At 44.9% G+C, this 19,215-nt stretch overlaps 1 non-coding gene across 3 annotated transcripts in view; it reads right to left on the bottom strand.

The window, feature by feature from the left end:
- LOC119177784 (uncharacterized) overlaps window positions 1-19,215 on the bottom strand; it is a 684,229-nt gene that overhangs the window by 366,622 nt on the left and 298,392 nt on the right. For all 3 annotated transcript variants that reach the window (XR_012895298.1, XR_012895292.1, XR_012895304.1), the window contains one exon: window positions 14,621-16,009. This is a non-coding gene — a transcript (uncharacterized LOC119177784). The remainder of the gene's footprint in view (window positions 1-14,620; window positions 16,010-19,215) is intronic.

The following is a 19,215-nucleotide window of genomic DNA, read 5'->3' as shown; positions in this document are numbered from 1 at the left end:
AATTTTAGTTTGCTAATAATACATGTGTGGGGATGGCACCTGTTAGCTCTAAGCATCAACCGTATCTAAGACGTATATGTTTGGGCATGTTGGTAGTTCATTTGCTCTCTTTTTTTCCTTATTGCACAAAAAGACCGAGAACGTGAAACAAGGGCGAGGTGTCCATGTCGTTCCTTTGGTCCTTTTTCGTTTTGTGCGGTAACACTACCGTGATGACTCCGCTTGATGCATCGGGTGACAACACTGCATATTGCTTCGCGGTAGGTGCGCCTCGCGAAGTTTGCCTACTTGCTTATACATTCAATTTCGTTATATTCGTCTTCACCGTTATTTTCGTTCACCCGCACCGTAGCGTGACACAGCCGACCGCCGTGCCTGTGTAGCGGATCGCACACTGAAGCTGGAATTTCGTTTGAACAGACCTTTCGTCTGTTTGTGTGGCCGAATTGCCTACCTGAACAGTGCAAACGCTTCACGAAACACTATAGGTTCAGTAGGCCGTCCTTATCCTCTGCGCGCAGCTTGACCTATGCTATCGCGTTTAGAATTCTACAGAGCAGGTCTTGTTCTAGTGTATTTTTTCTAAGCATCATCTTTTTGTAGGCTTTAAGCCACAACTGCGCTGAGCGCTGGGAGGTGAGTAACTTTCAACACATACAACGACGATGCTAATCATTGCGAGGCTCTAGTTGGATCAGAGAAAAGAAGTACACTCTGCCTTAGGAGTCCGCTAGGGGGCCAGGCAAGGCTGACGTGCCTCGCATGGGCTCCGTATTCTACGAAGTTTTTGTCGAACCAAGACAGCTTTTTTGGTGCCAACAGTGGTCTCTCTTGAACTTCAGCAAGTTGCCGACGCTGCTGGTGAGTGCCTCAAACCTCTTTGTTCTTGAGGAGCTTTGCAAACATCAACTCTTGCTGAGCGGGGGAACGCCGCCTCGTTAGCCCTAACGCCACTGGCACAGGCGTCGGGCTCGTGCTTCGACGCGCGTGCACAAGTTTTTCGGCAACGCAATGGCATACATGGTGAGTGGCACGGATTTACCTGCCACAGAATTCAACCCAGAAGAATGGAGTGTAGTCCTGAATGCCCGACAACGCTCACCTCGACAACAGTCAAAAGAAACTGAAGGAACGCAGTCAAGTTAAGCGGCGCCAGCTGCCGAAACGCCAGCACGCAAAACGGAATCACCGCCCAGCGTTTCCTCAAAGCTCGACAGCACAGCTGTGGCGCGTCCTCGCTTAAAACGACTGCCACGGTTGCCAGTCGATGACTTCAAGATTGTCTTTCGTCCGAGTGCGGGCGTAGATCTGGCCCAATACAACAACGTAGAGATACGAGTGGCTGTAGTCGCCAAAAGCGGACTACACTCTGTGGTTGCCGACGAAGGTCTTGTGTGCACCAATCTGGCCAAAAATATTTTCACCGTGTCCACATCTTGCGCCGACCGAGTTGCCAACTATGCAAAAATACGAGAACTCACGCTACGTGGTAAAAAACTGGGATTTCACGCGTACATAGCTCCCCCGGACGGGGCACGGGCGGGGATCATCTACCGCGCTTGGAATGGTGAATCACCTCAGGACTTGCTTCAAGAATTACGTCGGGCGAATCCCCTTCTACCAATTGTCCAAGCAAGAGAAATGGGGCGTACCTGACGCTCAGTGCTCATTCACTTCATGGCTGAGGAGCTTCCTCCGTCAGTCAAAATGTTTGGCATCCTCTACGCCGTTTTCAACTTTCGACCGAAGGTGGAAGCGTGCCTAAACTGCAGACAAGTCGGCCACCGACGAGATGTATGTCCTCTGCCAAATCGCCTCACTTGCTCAAACTGCGGACAGAAACACCCGGAGGACTATCCCTGCACCCCGCAGTGCGTCATCTGTGGGGACGCTCACAAGACGGGTGACAGGGCATGCAAGCAACGCTTTCAGCGTGGCTTCAGCCGTCTCTCTCGGCCACGACAAAGGCCGCAACAAGAGCACCAACAGGAGCAGCCCGAGTTCCAGCTCGAGAAGGAGTCTTTTCCAAGCATCGACGATAGAAATCGTAGCAGCAGAAGCAAGAGTCCTGGACGAAACCGTAGCAGCAGAAGCAGGAGTCCTGGACGAAACCGTGGCAGCAAAGGCAAAAGCCCTGGACGAAGTGCATCACAAAGCCGCGACTTCAGCACCAAACCCGAAAAGGTGAGCTGGGCAAAGCAAGCCTCCTGCTCGTGTTGTATGCTCTCTGACGCTAAAGAAAATTCTAAAACTCAGGAGACTATCGAACGTCTAATGCGAGAGAATCAAGAGTTAAAACAACAGTTGGCTCTGGTGCTGGAACTTTTAAGTACACTTACAGCTGCCCCACCCGCGTCTTCTCCACCCCTATCTATCTCCCCCTCTGTCATAGAGCCTGATATGGCAGCAAAATCAGGGACCGATATTATAGATTCCTCTCCAAAGCCAGCAAAAAAGAAAAGGACAGAGCAACCCGAGTCATCGGAGGACGATTTTAAAAGCACCAGTCAAAAAATTCGGAAAGAACACCGTGAACTCAAACAAAAGGTTGATTTAGGCTTTACGCAAATTGCTGAACGCTTCAATAAAATAGAGAGTATTCTAGACGTGTTAGTTGCTCGGCTCGAATCTCTCCCACAATCTCAACCCTCTCCAGCGCCTTCGCAGCCATAACCCCCTCCTGCACCCTTGCCTCATCTTCACCCTCTTCACTCTGCATATGACAATGGAATTGCCGTGGATTAAGAAACAAAAGAGACAACCTCTCACTTTATATACAGCGGTCTACACGGGCCCCTGATGTCATCTCCGTACAGGAGCCTTTAAAAGCTTGCAAACTCCTCGGCTATCAGGCTGTACATTCGCATCCTAGCTCCCCATGGGCTACCACATATATACAGAGGAATATCTCGTTTATAGCGCATGATCTTTCCGATCTTTACAGTGACTGCCTTCTTCTTGAACTTCTTCCACGTTGTACAGGACAAGGCACATACTTTATTTTGAATATTTATTCTCATCCTAGAGATGGCCTCACTGCTGTTTTTGAAGCAATTGATAGGGCCATTCAAATAGCATACTCTGCTCCCATACTTGTAACGGGTGACTTTGATGCCCCGCACGTAGATTGGGGTTACAGGAGAAACACTCGGAAGGGCACCAGCCTTCTTCAATACATTCAGCGAAACAGGTGCACTCTAGTCACTGACTGCATGCTACCAACACGAATTGGCAACAGTGTGAGCAGAGATACCCCCGCAGACCTTAATTTCACTAAAAATGTGCGACAAGCTAACTGGACACACAGTGGGGTCAACCTCGGCAGTGATCATTACATCCTAACAATTACACTGCCCCATGCCAATTTTCGTCCACAGTTTCATTTAAAACATATTGTTGACTGGGATAAATTTCGCAAAATCCGAGACCGAAACCCGAAAAACGAAATTCAAGACTACAAAAACTGGGCGTCCCAGCTTAAACAGGATGTAGCTCTTAGCGAAAAAGTAGCCTTCGCAGCACATATCCGTGATCCAGTAGACAGCAGGCTACTCCACCTATGGGAGGCCTATCAGAGCTTGGAGAAACGATGGCTCAAGCAAAAATATAATCGTAAACTAAAACGCAAAATGTCACAAACACTCCAGCTTGTAACTGAACACGCGGCCGAACTTTCATCGCAGCAATGGAACCAGATATGTAACCGGCTCGACGGTACTCTACATATGAAGAACTCTTGGTCCCTGCTTCGCCATATGTTAGATCCATGCTCCTCGCGAGGTGAAAGTAATAAGCGAATCACGAAACTCTTGTTTGAAGTAGAAAAACAAGGGCAAGACGTTGAAACTGCTCTTAAAACAACGTATTTCCCTGGCCCAAGGCGAGAATCGTTACCTACCTACAATGGAGCTCCCAATGCAGACTTGGATGCACCAATTGCAGAGGCGGAAGTTTGGGCTGCCCTAAGCAAACTTCGCACCACATCTGCTCCAGGACTAGATGGAATTACTAACAAAACACTCCGAAATTTAGACTCCAAGTCAGTGACAGCTCTTACCGATTACATGAATCAACAATGGGAGCAGGGCACGCTGCCCCAGGAATGGACGTCAGCTAAGGTGACTTTCATACACAAACATAATAAGCCGTTAGATCTTAATAATTTGAGACCGATCTCTCTTACCTCATGTACTGGAAAACTGATGGAGCATGTAATTCTCAATCGTCTTAATCACTACATGGAACAAGAAAAACTGTTTCCCTCCACCATGTACGGCTTCCGAGCGGGACTCTCCACTCAGGATGTCATGCTGCAGCTTAAGGAGGACGTGCTAAATCCTACTTTTCCACACATCACCAGAGCCATCCTTGCATTGGACCTGACTAAGGCTTTCGATAATGTTTCTCACTCCTCGAGTTTACAATCTCTTAGTGAACTAAACGTAGGCTCTCGCACGCACAGGTATGTCTCTGCCTATCTCAGCAATAGGTCCGTCTGCCTACAGTTGGGCACTTTCAAAACCGATTCCTTCATGCTAGGTAGCAAAGGAACGCCCCAGGGATCGGTTTTGTCCCCGTTCCTTTTTACGTTACTCTCATACCGCTAGCGCGGGAACTTGCCAAACTTTCTTCTATCAATCACTCCTTGTACGCGGATGACATCACCATCTGGGTCAATACTGGCAACCATGGCGAAATCGAATCGAAGCTTCAGTTGGCCGCTGACATTGTTGTTAAACACGCCAACAATATTGGGCTCACCTGCTCGGCAGCTAAATCGGAACTCCTAGTAATTGACTTTAAAAAGCAAAATACATGTCACATTCAAGTCATGCTTGATGACACCCCTATTCGCAGGGTCAATAAAATGAATATTTTAGGCCTTAATATTTTCGAAAATGGCTCGAACGCTGACACAATAAAGTTAATCCGCACCTAAGTTCAAAATACAGCTTCCCTCATTAAGCGCATATCCAATCGTCATCGCGGCATGAGGGAAGCAGACACACGCCGCCTCATACAGGCCTTTTGCCTATGCAGAATTACCTATTCTATCCCCTACCTCTATCTCTCACTTACGGAGACCGAGCAACTTAACAGACTCATTCGTAATGCCTATAAAACTGCGCTCCATCTGCCTAATTCAACAGCCACGGATAAACTACTTCAACTTGGGGTGCACAACACTCTGGGAGAGCTTGTAGAGGCGCATCTTTTCAGCCAATATCAAAGACTATCACTCTCAGAAACAGGACAGGTACTCCTGCACCGACTTAGAATCAAAGTTCCTGGTCACACCACGGCCACGCACGCAGTTCCCGTCACTGTTAGCAGCAACCTATTAATTCCGCCACTCCACAAAAATACTCACCCAGAACATAATCGGGCGCGACGGGAAGCCAGAGCCAAGTCCCTTCAGAAGCGCTTCCCTCCTAATTCTCCCGCAGTCTATGTAGACGCGGCCGAATATGTAGATCACCGAGCTTTCGCGGTAGCCGTCGTAGATGGATTTCAAAAACTGGTCGCAAGTGCGTCCCTTCAAAATTCGACAGAATCCCTGGAAGCAGAGGAGGCGGCAATTGCTTTAGCCATTGTTCACTCCTCCGCTGAGTATATTTTTTCTGATTCAAAAACTGCAATTCGTAATTTCGCCACTTTCCGAATTCATTCTCCGGCTGCTAAAATTCTTGAATCATCTCTTCCGCCTGATCGCCTCATCCCCCTCCTCTGGGTCCCTGCGCACTGTGGACACCCAGGCAACACGGCCGCTCACACCCAAGCCCGAGCACTCGCCAACCGGGCTCACAGCGACCTGCCTTCCGTTCGAAGTGCCAGGGATCGACTCCTCAGCTATCACGATATCACGCTATTTTACCGAAATTCCCGCCTAACGTATCCCCCGCCACATAAATCTCTCTCCAGAAGTGACCAGGCTTTGTGGCGCAGACTTCAAACGGCCACAGTAACGACTTCTTTTCTTCTGTCTCTTTTTACACATGGTGAAACCTCGCCTCATTGCAACTTATGTCCTAGCACCAGAGCCGACTTCCACCACATATTTCTGAATTGTCCAAACAAACCCAAGCCTCCGTGGCAAGGGTCAGAACACCAGGAGCGATGGGAGGCTGCTCTGTGCAGCTCGCAACCGGGTTTACAGCTCCGGACAGTGAGCTGGGCCAGAAGGGTCGCCGAAGCACAGCAGTGTCCGGCCACCTAGAGCGGCCCGAGGGCTCGTCGTCATCCTTATTCCATTTCCCCAACCACAACCACCCTCAAATAATTCCTTCGTGAATCAATAAAGTTGATCACCTACCTACCTGCCTTATCAAGTCCAGAGTTCCTACCACATAGACGGCCTCTCAATTAAAGTTTCGATGTGGCGTTCAGGCTAGGCCCCTGATAAAGCGACGTGGAGATGTGGCATGCCCCATGGAAGTGACCCGCGAAATTACTGTGAAAATTGTTTCGTTTCTGTGAACCCAAAGAAAGTTACTTGTACCTTCAATTGAAATTCAAGAGTTTCTCCACCCTCTGCGGTGTAATAACGTTAAATCTGAGTGTAATCACTTGACATACACTTTGAAAATTTTACACCCTAAATGGTGTAAAACGGGGTGTACGCAGTAAAAGCACTCATTAGAACATCCTTTTCACACTCCAGTTTCTAAGTTTAAGATGTTCGTGAATAAACACCTTCAAAACACCCCATTTACACCCTTATATTTGGGGTGTTATGAGCAAGGCCACAAATTATTGATTGATATGTGGGGTTGAACGTTCCAAAACCATCATATGATTATCAGAGACGCTGTAGTGATGGGCTCCGGAAATTTCGACCACCTAGAGTTCTTTAACGTGCTTCCTAGTCTGAGCACACGCGCCTACAAAGCTACAAATGCACGACATTTTCAGGCAGTTTTGCTTAAACTGTTAGTATACATTAACCATTTTGATACCAGCAAGACTTCTACTACTGGCTTCTTGCGGGTCTAGTAATGAATTGAAGCAGGAAGTAATGTGATCGAAACGCAGTTTTCATCGTTAAGGCACGCAAACTACTATAAGACGGAAGATACAATAGGAACGCCGCTTGTCCAATAGAGTAAGGGCCAATTCTCCTGTATCTGTTTCTTTCATCTATCATTTGCGTGATTAGACAACACTCACAAAGTGCACTGATTTGCCTGAACAAGGTAATGTTGCGCACATTGGTGTAGCCATGCATAGAACACTTCCTCCCTCCCCCCGTCCACAATAAGATCAAAGCTTTTAAAGCTGAAGATAGAACGTCCACCATCTGCAAAAAACAACACCATAGTTGTTTAGCCAAAACCGCCACGTCAACAGGCCATCAGGTCCCTCAAAAACGAACATTGTCGCCTTGTATTTTCAGCAGGCATGTTTTATTTAATTACTGTAGCGAATGTTCTTCTTCATGTGTACTTAAAAGTGCGTCATGAAAATTAGGAAGAGGACACCACACATAAAGAAAAGTGCAGAATAGAGACAATTCGGTGACCTTCACGCAGCTTTGCCCACTTTGACGGGAGCCTTGTTGACTAAATTGCGAAAAAAGCTCTCCTCAGGGGAGCCGAAAGGCATTCTCCAGTTCTCTCTCTCTCCGCTTTTTTTTTGTGGATACTCTTCTTTTAATTTTTATGTGTCTTCCCCAGCAGACGTGCTTCAGCCAAAGCCTTGTGTTTGTAGGTAGTGAGAAAACATTGATGAAATATTTTCAGCTGCGGTCTTGTTCCAAGGGTTGCAAGCTAAGTACAAATGTATTGTCGCAACGTGAAGAGAGTGAGTGAGTGAGAATTTATTAGAAGACAGAGAGGTCGGCCTGAGCTAGTTCGCTCTAGCCTGCTACTCTACACAGGGGATAAGGGAAAGGGGAAGGAAAGAGGGATGAAGGGGGATGATTGGGACAAGAAGAGGTGGTGCGTATGTACAGTAGCCACTTAGCATAGTACCCTACAGTCTAGTTTCTAGTTCAGTGGTTTTTATAAAGTCTAGAACAGACTTTGTAGCAGTTTTTGGCACTGTTTGGTCGTTCATTGCTGACAATATGTGGCTTTCACTTAATGGTGTTCGTCCAATGCTTGCCAACGTTGCAGTTAGCATTTTTCTTTGCGCCACGTATAATGCACAGTCACAAAATATGTGAGCTATAGTTTCGCGCACTTGGCAGCGTTCAAAGTTTGGGCTGTCCGCACGGCCGATTAGATGGGTGTAGTGGCGCGTGAAGGCGACGCCCAGGCGAATTCGGTGCAGTATATTAGCATGTCTTCAGCTGATTTTATCTGGAAGACGAAAAGTCATACGTGAAGAGAGAAGCAGTATTTAACAGGTTGAGAAAGTAGCAGCAGGTCAGTATATTTTTTACTGTGCGCCAGAGCGTTCCTCTTCTTTATTGTTATTGCTTGCTGCATAAAAGTGTGCAGATGTGCGTATGCGCTGTCGTCTTCGTCTTCCTAGCAGCACGCACGTGGCAATATGTTCTCATCGAATAGTGTGACGGCCGATGTATGCAATCTTGCAATGTCTTAAGCGAAATGAAAGAGCTGATAACATATCGCCTGCGTGACCCTTAATGTGCAGTCTCTAAAGACCCATAGAGCTAAGCAAAAAACATCAGCTTAGCTTTTATACCAGTATTCACTACATTAGGTTGATGAAGGCGCGCTAAATATTGCTCCTGAATATTACAAATGCACGTTCTCACTAGTAGCTCGTACTGGCCGCACTGCACCGTCACACTGCTCACTCCGATTCAGATCCACTGTTAAAGAACGAGTAAAACGCAACAGATCACTGCCGCCAAAAAAAAAAGCTGCGCCCGCGCTCTCAGTAGAGAGCCGGAACTAGCGTTAAATCGCATCTAGCCAGTCTGAGAGCGCACCGGCGCCATGAAGTATCGTCACCTAGACAACCTTGGATCTCTGGGAATGCTCTGCGCGCGGGCGCAGAGTGCGGGAAAGGGATTGGCATCGTCTTACATGTCACGGCCTGCGCTGGCGAAAAAACCTCCCGTGTGTGTTCATGTGGTGCGCGTGGCTTCTCGATCGGTAGAGTTTATTAGTCGGTGTTTAGTTTGAAATGTGCCTGCGCTCTCTGCTCGACCTGTGTGTTCTGTCAAAGGTGATTATTGCGAAGGTGGGCCATCCTGAAGACTGGACCTGCGGATTCATATTGTGAAGCACTCGAAGTGAAATAGGGAGTACCGCCCTCACGTTGTTCCGTTCAGCGCTTTGTTAACTGCGGGAGCACGAGAATAACGCCTTCTAACAATTTTTTTTCTACTAGTTGATGAAAAATCAGCATTTGTTTACTTAGCGAGAATATTTGTACGAACTGTTTCACGGGGATGATGGTGAAGTGTGATAGTTGGCAAGACTTTTTTGTTGTTTAAATTGTTTGGAGTACAAAGCAGAGTGAGCGTGCGCCGTTGAGGTTCAGCGAAGAAATCGAATAGATTTTTGCGGTGCCCTTTGTTGGCACCGTGTTTAACGGGCCCGCTCGTGATGCACATCAATTTTAGTTTGCTAATAATACATGTGTGGGGATGGCACCTGTTAGCTCTAAGCATCAACCGTATCTAAGACGTATATGTTTGGGCATGTTGGTAGTTCATTTGCTCTCTTTTTTTCCTTATTGCACAAAAAGACCGAGAACGTGAAACAAGGGCGAGGTGTCCATGTCGTTCCTTTGGTCCTTTTTCGTTTTGTGCGGTAACACTACCGTGATGACTCCGCTTGATGCATCGGGTGACAACACTGCATATTGCTTCGCGGTAGGTGCGCCTCGCGAAGTTTGCCTACTTGCTTATACATTCAATTTCGTTATATTCGTCTTCACCGTTATTTTCGTTCACCCGCACCGTAGCGTGACACAGCCGACCGCCGTGCCTGTGTAGCGGATCGCACACTGAAGCTGGAATTTCGTTTGAACAGACCTTTCGTCTGTTTGTGTGGCCGAATTGCCTACCTGAACAGTGCAAACGCTTCTTTGAACATAACTGCTAACGTTATAGCACATTTTAATCAAATTGCAGCATCATGTGTAACTTTCAAATTATTCTTATTATTCAGAGTTTTATTGCCATCGCCTGGCCTTGGCGTTTAACTTCGCTAAGTATTTCAGATAATAAAGGTATTTTCGCTATGTGAAGCGTATTATTAGATTTTTGTTGCATAAAAAACTCTGTAGTGTTATACACTTTGCATGGTATTTAAGCATGTGTTGCAGCCAAATTGTAAAACTGGGCAGCATATTTATTTCGGAATACAACACAACAGCCACTAAACAGCCTACGCTGCATCGGGAAGCAGTTATGCTTTCTCAGCCTGCCAGCATGATTGAAAAAAATGACCCTAATTTTGCAGTATGCAATGGTCATTTAGTGAAAGTATCAGGACCACTTTATTCCAAATTTCCCAGCCAATGTCGTGGCTATGGCAAATGTGTTTGAGAAAAAATCGTGCTGATTTTTTGCACTGGAAAAAGTGAACTGTTTGAATGTTTCGGAGAGAAAAAAAACTTTTGGTCATGTGGTTGCCTTTTGAACTACCCAGAATGTTGTTTGAGTGTTGTTTGTGAAAAGAAATATTGTACAAATACCGCTACTTTTTTTATACCAAGTTTAGTACATGTTAAGTAAACGGACTAATGTAAGGGGTTTGAAACTCAGTACTAATAATACAATTTTTCGGTCACAATCGTCTGCAAACATTTAGCCAAAATGTGTCATATTTATAACTTTCTATTGCAATACTGCACTTTGTATAAATATCTGAGGCGTGACTACTTACTTCACAGAAAAGATATATTGATGAAAATTATTTTTAGACATCCTAAGCAGTTATCATCTACCAGAAAAGATTCCTCATTTCACAGAATTGTGATTTTGTCCATATTGAGACGCAATTTGCATCATGTGGTGTTTCAATTGAAAATCACCTTTTACCTAAATTGAAAGCAAATAAACAATTCTTTGTATGTGACAAGTTTCATAATTACAGTCTCTTCTTCAAGAAATAAAATTTTCAAATTTTCCCATCAACGGCAATGGGGAACTTTGAGGCGTCAGCTGCCGTATGACCAAATGGCAAATGGGTAACTTGGAACTTCAAAAATCGTTTAGGGGCAAAGCTCTTGAGGCCATGGCTTGCTCCCTCCTCTGTAGTCGTACTAGTATTATGTACCCACTTTATGAGTTGCACAATAGATAGCGTTAGTGGTTTTCACAGCACATACATAGACAAAATGACGATTCGTGGGGCGAATCGTTCGTCTGAGCATTTGTGCTGCTTTCGTTCGTTCGCCTGTGCTTCCGTCCGTTCGTCTGTGCATCCTTCCGTCCGGGCTTCCATGTGTCGGTCTGTCCGTGAGTCCGTCCGTCTTTCTGTCCATCCATACTTGCGTCAGACTGTTTGACCATTCGTTTGTGCGTCCGGACGGACGGACGCTACGCCCACTCGTCATAACTCACTCCGCGACTATGCTGTGATCTTTTTTCCAAAACATATAGTTCTGTGACAAAATTTTGCACATGAAAAGAACTCTTTATATGCTTGCAATTTAGGTACAAAGTCTATTTTAATTCAACCACCAGATGGTGCAAGTTGCGTCTTACTATATACAAAAGAACTATTTTGTGAAATTCGCGATTTTTTCTCGTAAAGTTTGGCAGCTTTAGAGGTCTAAAATATTTTTCCTCCAAATATATCTTATGTGGGTGAAGTATTCACTCCTCAGATATTCTTTCAATGTGCGGTACTGATACAGAAAATTGCAGATTTAACACATTCCGGCTAAATTATTTAAGGCGTATGTTGTCGAAAAATGGTAATAATATTACAGAGCTTCAAACACTTCACGCAAGCCCTTTACTTAACTTGTAGACCAAATTCTGCACGGAAGAAGAAGAGGTACTCATGAAATAATTTTTTTTTCACAAACACACAGACGAGATTCCGGGAAATCCAGGAGGCAGTTACGTAACCAAAAAGTTATTTGTCTGCGAAATATTCTAGCAGTTAACTTTTAATGCGGTAAAATCAGCGCGATTTTCTTTTCAATGTATTTGAGATGGTCGCCAAAATGGCTGGGAAGACTGACGTGGATTGACCCAATAGCCAATTCTTCGTGTCAATGTGAGTCAGTTCAAGAACACTAGTACCATTCGCTTTCTAATACGTAGCTATACAGTACTTAATTTTACATGTTACCTGCACTGAATACCTTCTAATGCGCATACCGTCATGTATGTTCAGTGACACATTGCTTTTGTGTAATACAGATAAAATATGTATAGGTTGTTGTGCGTCGTACTGCATTTCTTTTATTAAACTAATTGTATGAGTACCATGGTAGATCTGCAGAAACACACATGCAGCTGTGTTGATGCATACTTATGCATGGAACTTGACATTCACATAGATTGGTCCATGCATGCAGCTAATGGAACATTATCAACTTGGAGCAGTACCTTTTGATTTGCCTGCGCTAGCAAGCATAAAGGGTAAAGTAATGTTCATATCTACGGCACAAAAGGTGTATTGATTCTTTCACAGCGCGCTTTTTATAGTGTTTCTTGCTCAGCATACCTTTTCTAGCATTTATTACTGCAGTGGAGCTCAATGCCACTGAATATGCTTGCTATGCACTCAATTTAAACTTACACATAAGAAAGCAGTTAGTTATGCAGTGTGCATACTGTATGTTGCACTCATTGTTAAATTTTGGTCACTGTTCTTTATCTATTTATTTTAGGTTTTCGGGATTGAATTTCCTGTACAGAAAGAACAGCTTCGCCCCACTTCTCTCGAAGGCACCAGTCGTGTCAGCAGCTGAAGATGACTGTGCAAGCAGCAGTAACGAGCTGTAGTGTTGCAGTTAGAATTTTACCAACACTGACATTGTATTATTACAACACAATCACACCAACTTGTCAAATGTTCTCAGATTTAATGTCGAAATTTATACTGCGAGTTGTAATAGGTTGTAAATGTGACTCAAGAAACACGCTTACTCTTTCTACATGTTTTTTCTGTTGTATAGGTGTCAATCAATGCCACACCTCTCAGTCGTTTGCCCGACTAGCGCAAATGGTTTTGAAAGTTGTGGGGATTTATTGTATTGAAAACAAATAATTTCTAATATAGAGAGAAAAAACTTCATCACGTGAGATATTTCAAAATTTTGCAGAATGCCATCAGAGTCCCGTTAGTAAGACTTGCAGTTTTCTATAATAAAGGCAGATGTGAACATATGGGCTTAATTGTTTTGCACTTCGGCGTTACGTTCGGTTGAACCTTACGCTACAGGTTACGTCTTGCACTACTGTGGTGTAGTGCGTGTGTGTGTGCGTGTGTATGTGTAAGTGCCTGCCGCGTCCTACTTTGTCGTTTTTGGCTCAGTCTCATAACACATATATACACTGGTTTTATGCAGCTCATTCAAGACCACGGCACCTTATTTTATCAGCTGCATGCATGCATGCAGGTATAAGTGTTGTGGGTGACAACAGTATCCTCCTTCTTTCTTGTCAGCTGCTGAGAGTGTTCATATATAGTTCTTCCTGAGAACAATTGAAGCTTGAGCCAGTTGGTGATGCATATTTGATGGAACGAAGAGCTCTAAACGGCTCTCCTCAACACACAAGACTAAGCGTCACCTCCAGTGTCTCTGCTTTTGTTGTCCTGTTATTTGCGCTTCATTTGATCAAGTATGCTTATTCATATAACTGCCATCCTTTAAAGGAGTTTATTAGTGTTACACCTCACTCGCATAGGTGTAGCTTCATCCAACACCCATAGTTTAGGGGTGTTCATAAACACCTAATAAAGTAGGGTGTAACGTTTCTCTACACCCCACGGCTTCGGGGTGTTTCTACACTCCAAAGAAATGTTGAGTAAAAAGGGTGTCTTTTTGTCAACAATAATCGTCATCAGGCCTGCGTGGGCTTCCTTTCTTGAAAACTCGGCGCTTTTCACTTTCCTATTGAGAATGCAATGTAACTCTGATAATGGGCATGTAGATCGTGAGCGGAATGTACCGGGCGCGGGGCGATAGCGCAAGGATGGAACGCGATATAGATGATGATTATTGTTGTGGTACAAAAAGACACCCTTTTTACTCGCTCTTTTTTAGAGTGTACACACCTATTTTTAGTGTGTTCCTTGACAGCTTAAAAGGGTGTTATTCATGAGATAAACAATATACCCTAACGGGTGTAAAAAATTTTAGAAAGTACCATACATTTACTCCCTCGTTTGTGCGGCTTCTCGAACCAGGTGTTTCACATTCTGCGGCTTATTGGCTCAATAATAATTACGATTGAGCTAACGTTCCTCAAACAGGTGATTTCAACTAGTTTTTACTGATGTTTGCTCTACGTTATCTATTACAAGCCAAAGGGTCTGTTAAAACGACCCTCTTTGCCTTGTAGTGCTCATGGTGTGACAGCGTACCAGCTCTATGCATATTTTTTAAGAAGTCGTGAACAGTGCATAAAAAGGTTGATCTTGTAGTGAAATAGCCATTAAATTGCGTGATTTGCAATAAAAGAGATGTTCCTGCGTTGCTAACAATAGTTGATGGCATTTGGTGCCAGACTTACCGGTAAGAACAAGGAGACCTTGGTATGATGTACCCTCACTTGACTGATCTCGTTTTCCTTCAAGCTTGCCGCGCTGCAGTCGAAGAGCTTGTTTTGCGGGTGCAATCATGCCGTTTGAGGACGCTAATGGTGTGGATTCCATTACATCGTGAGCAACTGTGGCGAAGCCTGTTTCCATATGCCGGAGTTGCTTCTGTGTAGTTTTGCTTTTTGTGTTTTCAGAGATAGCACCTTTTGACGAATCTTGCGTTGTGTTGACTCTTGGGTTGTGGTGCGGTCGCAGCACAGAAGCTCTAGTGACCAAAGTATTTGTGACTCTTCCACAATCAGCGTAGCATGCCGTTGATACTGGAAATAATTTTTCAACAATTAATGCGTCTAGTTTTGTTGCAGGCGCTTTTGACACCATTGACATCTTTAATGCTGCGACAGAGTCAGATCTTTCTGCGCCAAAAGTCTTTTTTGTTGCAGACACTTCTGAAATTTGTGCCTTTGTTCGGCGATGGGCTGTGGTTACGTGCACTGTCTCCTTGGTACTTCTTGTTCGTGTTAAGAAATTGTTTTGTGCTGTTGAGCTTTGCAAGTCTGAATGTTTATGTGCCGTAATATTTTCTAGATCATCCGAAGAGAGATGCGACAAAACTGCATCTGAAGACACAGCTTCCCCTCTTGACTTTGTAAGTAATGTGCTTGAGCTCAACTTCGGCAATGATACCGTAGAGCTGTTGGGCAACTTTGCCGTCTTTGAAAACTTTTTTATTGTTGATTTAGAGTCAACTGCAGCTGAAGTCGAAGCGAATACGCTACTTCTTGTGGTCATGCTAGCTTGTGCACGCACTTCTTCACCTGAAATAAATGTTTCGGTGTTCATATTCTCGATTTTTTGCGCTGTGTATTGGGTTCGTGAAAGGGGCCATAATGGTTTGTTTCTTCTCTTGTCTTGCGGTGAAGCATAACTGTTTGAGCACCGAGGATTATTGCGGGCACTTGAAGTAGAAGTCCGGAATCCACTGATGATTGGAGACTTCTGCAGCGATGCTGCTACTAGAATTGGCTTCAGTCTTTTCAGGGCAGGAATTACGAGTTTCTGCAAACACCCGAGTGAGCTCACATCGCTTTGACCACCCGCAGATGCACGCATTTTCTTCTCTATTGAAATAGTTGCTTGAGGCGTTTCTTGTCTGTGATCTCGAAGAAACGCTTGCGTATCGTGTATAATTTTGGGCATTTTTTCTGTCTGCCTGAAATTTTCGATGGCATTTTCATTGACAACATATTTTTTTTTCTTCTTGCTGGTGATTTCGCTACCAGGGGGTATGGAAGAACTTAAGTAATCAAGATCTTGCTGAAGGTGATTGTTGTTAGATGAAGACAGTACTGGAGCCGTACCTGCAACGAAATAGATTGAAATATTTCTTTGAAACACAGCAGCAGTGAATGATACATTTTTACGATAGTTCGTTTTGTTGTCTTGTGTTTCTTTTTATTGTTTTTCACGCAACTTCTCAGCCGCGAAGCATAAAGAGCTAGATGCATGTGAGCAATCAAGTACTAAGTTGAAAATTGTGTTCAGCAAGCCAAAGAGTAATTTATTCAGCTTACATACGTAGTTAGTAAAACAATAATAATCAAAAAGCAATCAAAATAGTGTTTGTTTCAAATAAGGCCCTGCTCATTGACCAATAAAACAAATAGCAAACGCAACAGAGAAGTTGGGAAAAGTGAACCCAACCTTCATGAAAGAGGAGTCGCGCCGAATAAGGCAAAGCTAGTGCACCAATCCAAGACATATCCTGAGGTGAGGTACGTCTCAGTATAGTCCCACAATAAGACCTACACTTCCATAACACAGAAAAGCCGGCCCCATCTGCTGTGTGATATCAGTGCACGTTGAAGAGCACCATAAGGCCGAAATTTCTGGATCCCTGTAACACGGCGTCTTCCGTAATGATATCCTCGCTGTAGGGCGTAAATTGAATGCTGTTTTTCAGATTTGTAATGTAAGCTACTAGCATCTCGGCTTTTTATTACCTGAAACACAATTAACAAGAACACATATGCTGCTTAGAAGAAGTGTGCTTCGTTGTTCTAGTTAGCCACGCATTGTAAAAGATAACAACAGAGTAATATAAACGAGATGAATTTATAATCACACTGAACGAGTGCCGGCTAACAAGTGACTACTTTATTACTTCACTGCAAGTTATACGAGAATCTGCGTGTTAGCGGGTCCTATGAAATTTCAAGCTATTAGCCATGGTAAAATATGTTGAAACTATTTTGCGATTTTGTGAGTACACCAAGGCACATGAGAGATGTCTTCATTGCTTAGTATTAAGAATTGTTCGGTAACACATGCGTCACGCCTGGGTTTCAACGCAGAACTCCTAGGATAGGGGACGAGTGTGCGCGTTTTGTATTTTTCTATAGCTTAACAGTCTCGGGCCTCTGGCATGCACCCATACATGCTACAGGGGAGCGCCATGCTGCTGCCTTGTTTCAGGCTATGATTGTTAGGAAAAATTACCAGCGTAGGGGCTAGTTGGTTGTACATAGTTGACACTTGCGTCACGCTCTTTCAAAAAAGAACACAAAAAGCACAGCTAGGGCACACACGAGTGCGAACTAACAACCCACGCTACGCGACGCTAGCCTCAATTGCTATGATGTTCGCCGAATGACATATAGACCGTTATACAATATAGGCCTTCATACAGGTCAGCGGGACTTGACAGATGAAGTAGACCGTCCATCCTACAAACGTTCGTATGGAGTTCATTGTACACGAAGGCTTCCTGCGTCACTTCCACGTCCGAGTTGATCGCGAATTTCTTTATACTGTGTGACGTAGAGGTTTCTAAAGGAAAAGGGAAAAAATAAGCGCCGTATTGTTACTGTCTCCCTCTACGCAGGACACTTCCACACACCGTACAGGAAATGGGGGAATGGGAATGGAAGGAACCAAAGAAAAATGCCCCTACCTTTTTGAAAGAAATCGCGAGGAAATGCGAATGCCCTTCTTGTGCCGAGAGAGGGCACCGTTGCTGTCAGACATTTGCCTTCACGGACTTCTGCCATCACCTTGACAGGGGCCTAGCTAACGAACCATTAAGAGTAATTGATTGATATATGAGGTTTAACGTAGAGAATGTGAAATTATGTAATGCTGAAACACATGTAGAACCTTATTACAGCTTCTGTGTATTTACTGTGTTTTAGTAGTTTTTGGTAAATTTTCTTTTTTGGTGTTTATTTAGGTATTTATTTTTATCTTTCTGGTCTTCTTCATTTCCTTTCAATATACAACTTGTACTTGACGTTGCCGTTATGCTGCCCAGTGCTTGGGGGCTTGTAGCTCTGTCAAGCTGTCGATTTATGACAACTTTTGCTGCTCGCTTCCAGCGTCATGTACGTTATGCAAGATGCGAATGAAACAAACAAACAAACAACGTCCCAAAACGACCATATGATTATGACAGGTGCCATAGTGGAGGGCTCCGGAAATTTCGACCACCTGGGTTTCCTTACCGTACACCCAAATCTTAGCCAATGGGCCTACAAGAGTTCCGTCCCCATTGGAATTACAGCCGCCGCAGCTGGGTTTCGATCCCACGACCTGCGGGTCAGCAGCCACGTACCTTAGTCTCTAGACCAGTGCTAAGGGGCCGTCGAGAGTGAGGAGCGAGCGGATGGGAGAGTAGGGCACCACCGTTCTCTTCTCTGCATTGGCGTTTCACAGAGGCGTCCAAAGCACACATTTCGGGATGTTCTTGAGAGAGGGTCAGCCAGCAAATGGTCTAGAGTGAGGCGCATGTGGTCGAGAGAGTGAGGCGCGGAGAGGAGAGTGAATAGCGAGAGAAGGAGCAGCAGGGCACTGCACCTACCCTTTCCTTCACTCTCTCGCACCACATGTTCCACTTGCCTGGGGCAATGATGAGTGCGTGCACCCGCAGCTGTAGCTATGGGAGAGAGAGTGAGAGTGGTATATGACACCTGGCAGCGCGCCGTTGCCGCCGCAGACACCACCGCCGGATGACTGACATAGCTCGACTAATATATGCAGTCGCACCTAAAGAAAGAGAGGGGTAGGAAAAAAATCACAGCATATCAATGGAGTGAAGGATAGTGAGTGGGGCCAAGTGTCCGTCAGCCCGTCCGTGCCTCCATCTGTCCGCGCGGCCGTCTGTGCGTCCGTCCATGCGTCCGTCCGTCTGTCCATTCATTGGTGCGTCCATCCGTCCCTCTGTGCATCCATCTGGTGAACAATTGAAGTCCCGCCATCTCCCATCTCACATTCTCTGCGGCACATATCCGCTCTAGAGCGGTTGTGTGCCACCGGTGGGTGTAAAAATACATACATACATACATACATACATACATACATAGAGAGAGAGAGAGAGAAATAATTAAAAGGAAGAGACAGGGAGGTTAACCTAGACGAACTAGTTTGCTACCCTGTACGGGGGTGGGGAAAAGGATCGGAAAGAGGATACCTATAGATAGATATAAAATAAATTAAAAACAAAAAAGAACACATGCGCACACATTCAGGGAGTTCCGATCACAGTCGCATACATACATACATACATACTATG

The sequence above is a fragment of the Rhipicephalus microplus genome, chromosome 1 (assembly GCF_043290135.1).
Source record: "Rhipicephalus microplus isolate Deutch F79 chromosome 1, USDA_Rmic, whole genome shotgun sequence".
Lineage (NCBI taxonomy): Eukaryota > Metazoa > Arthropoda > Arachnida > Ixodida > Ixodidae > Rhipicephalus > Rhipicephalus microplus.
The sequence above is the reverse complement of the archived record's forward strand: the minus strand, read 5'-3'. Positions and strand labels throughout refer to the sequence as shown.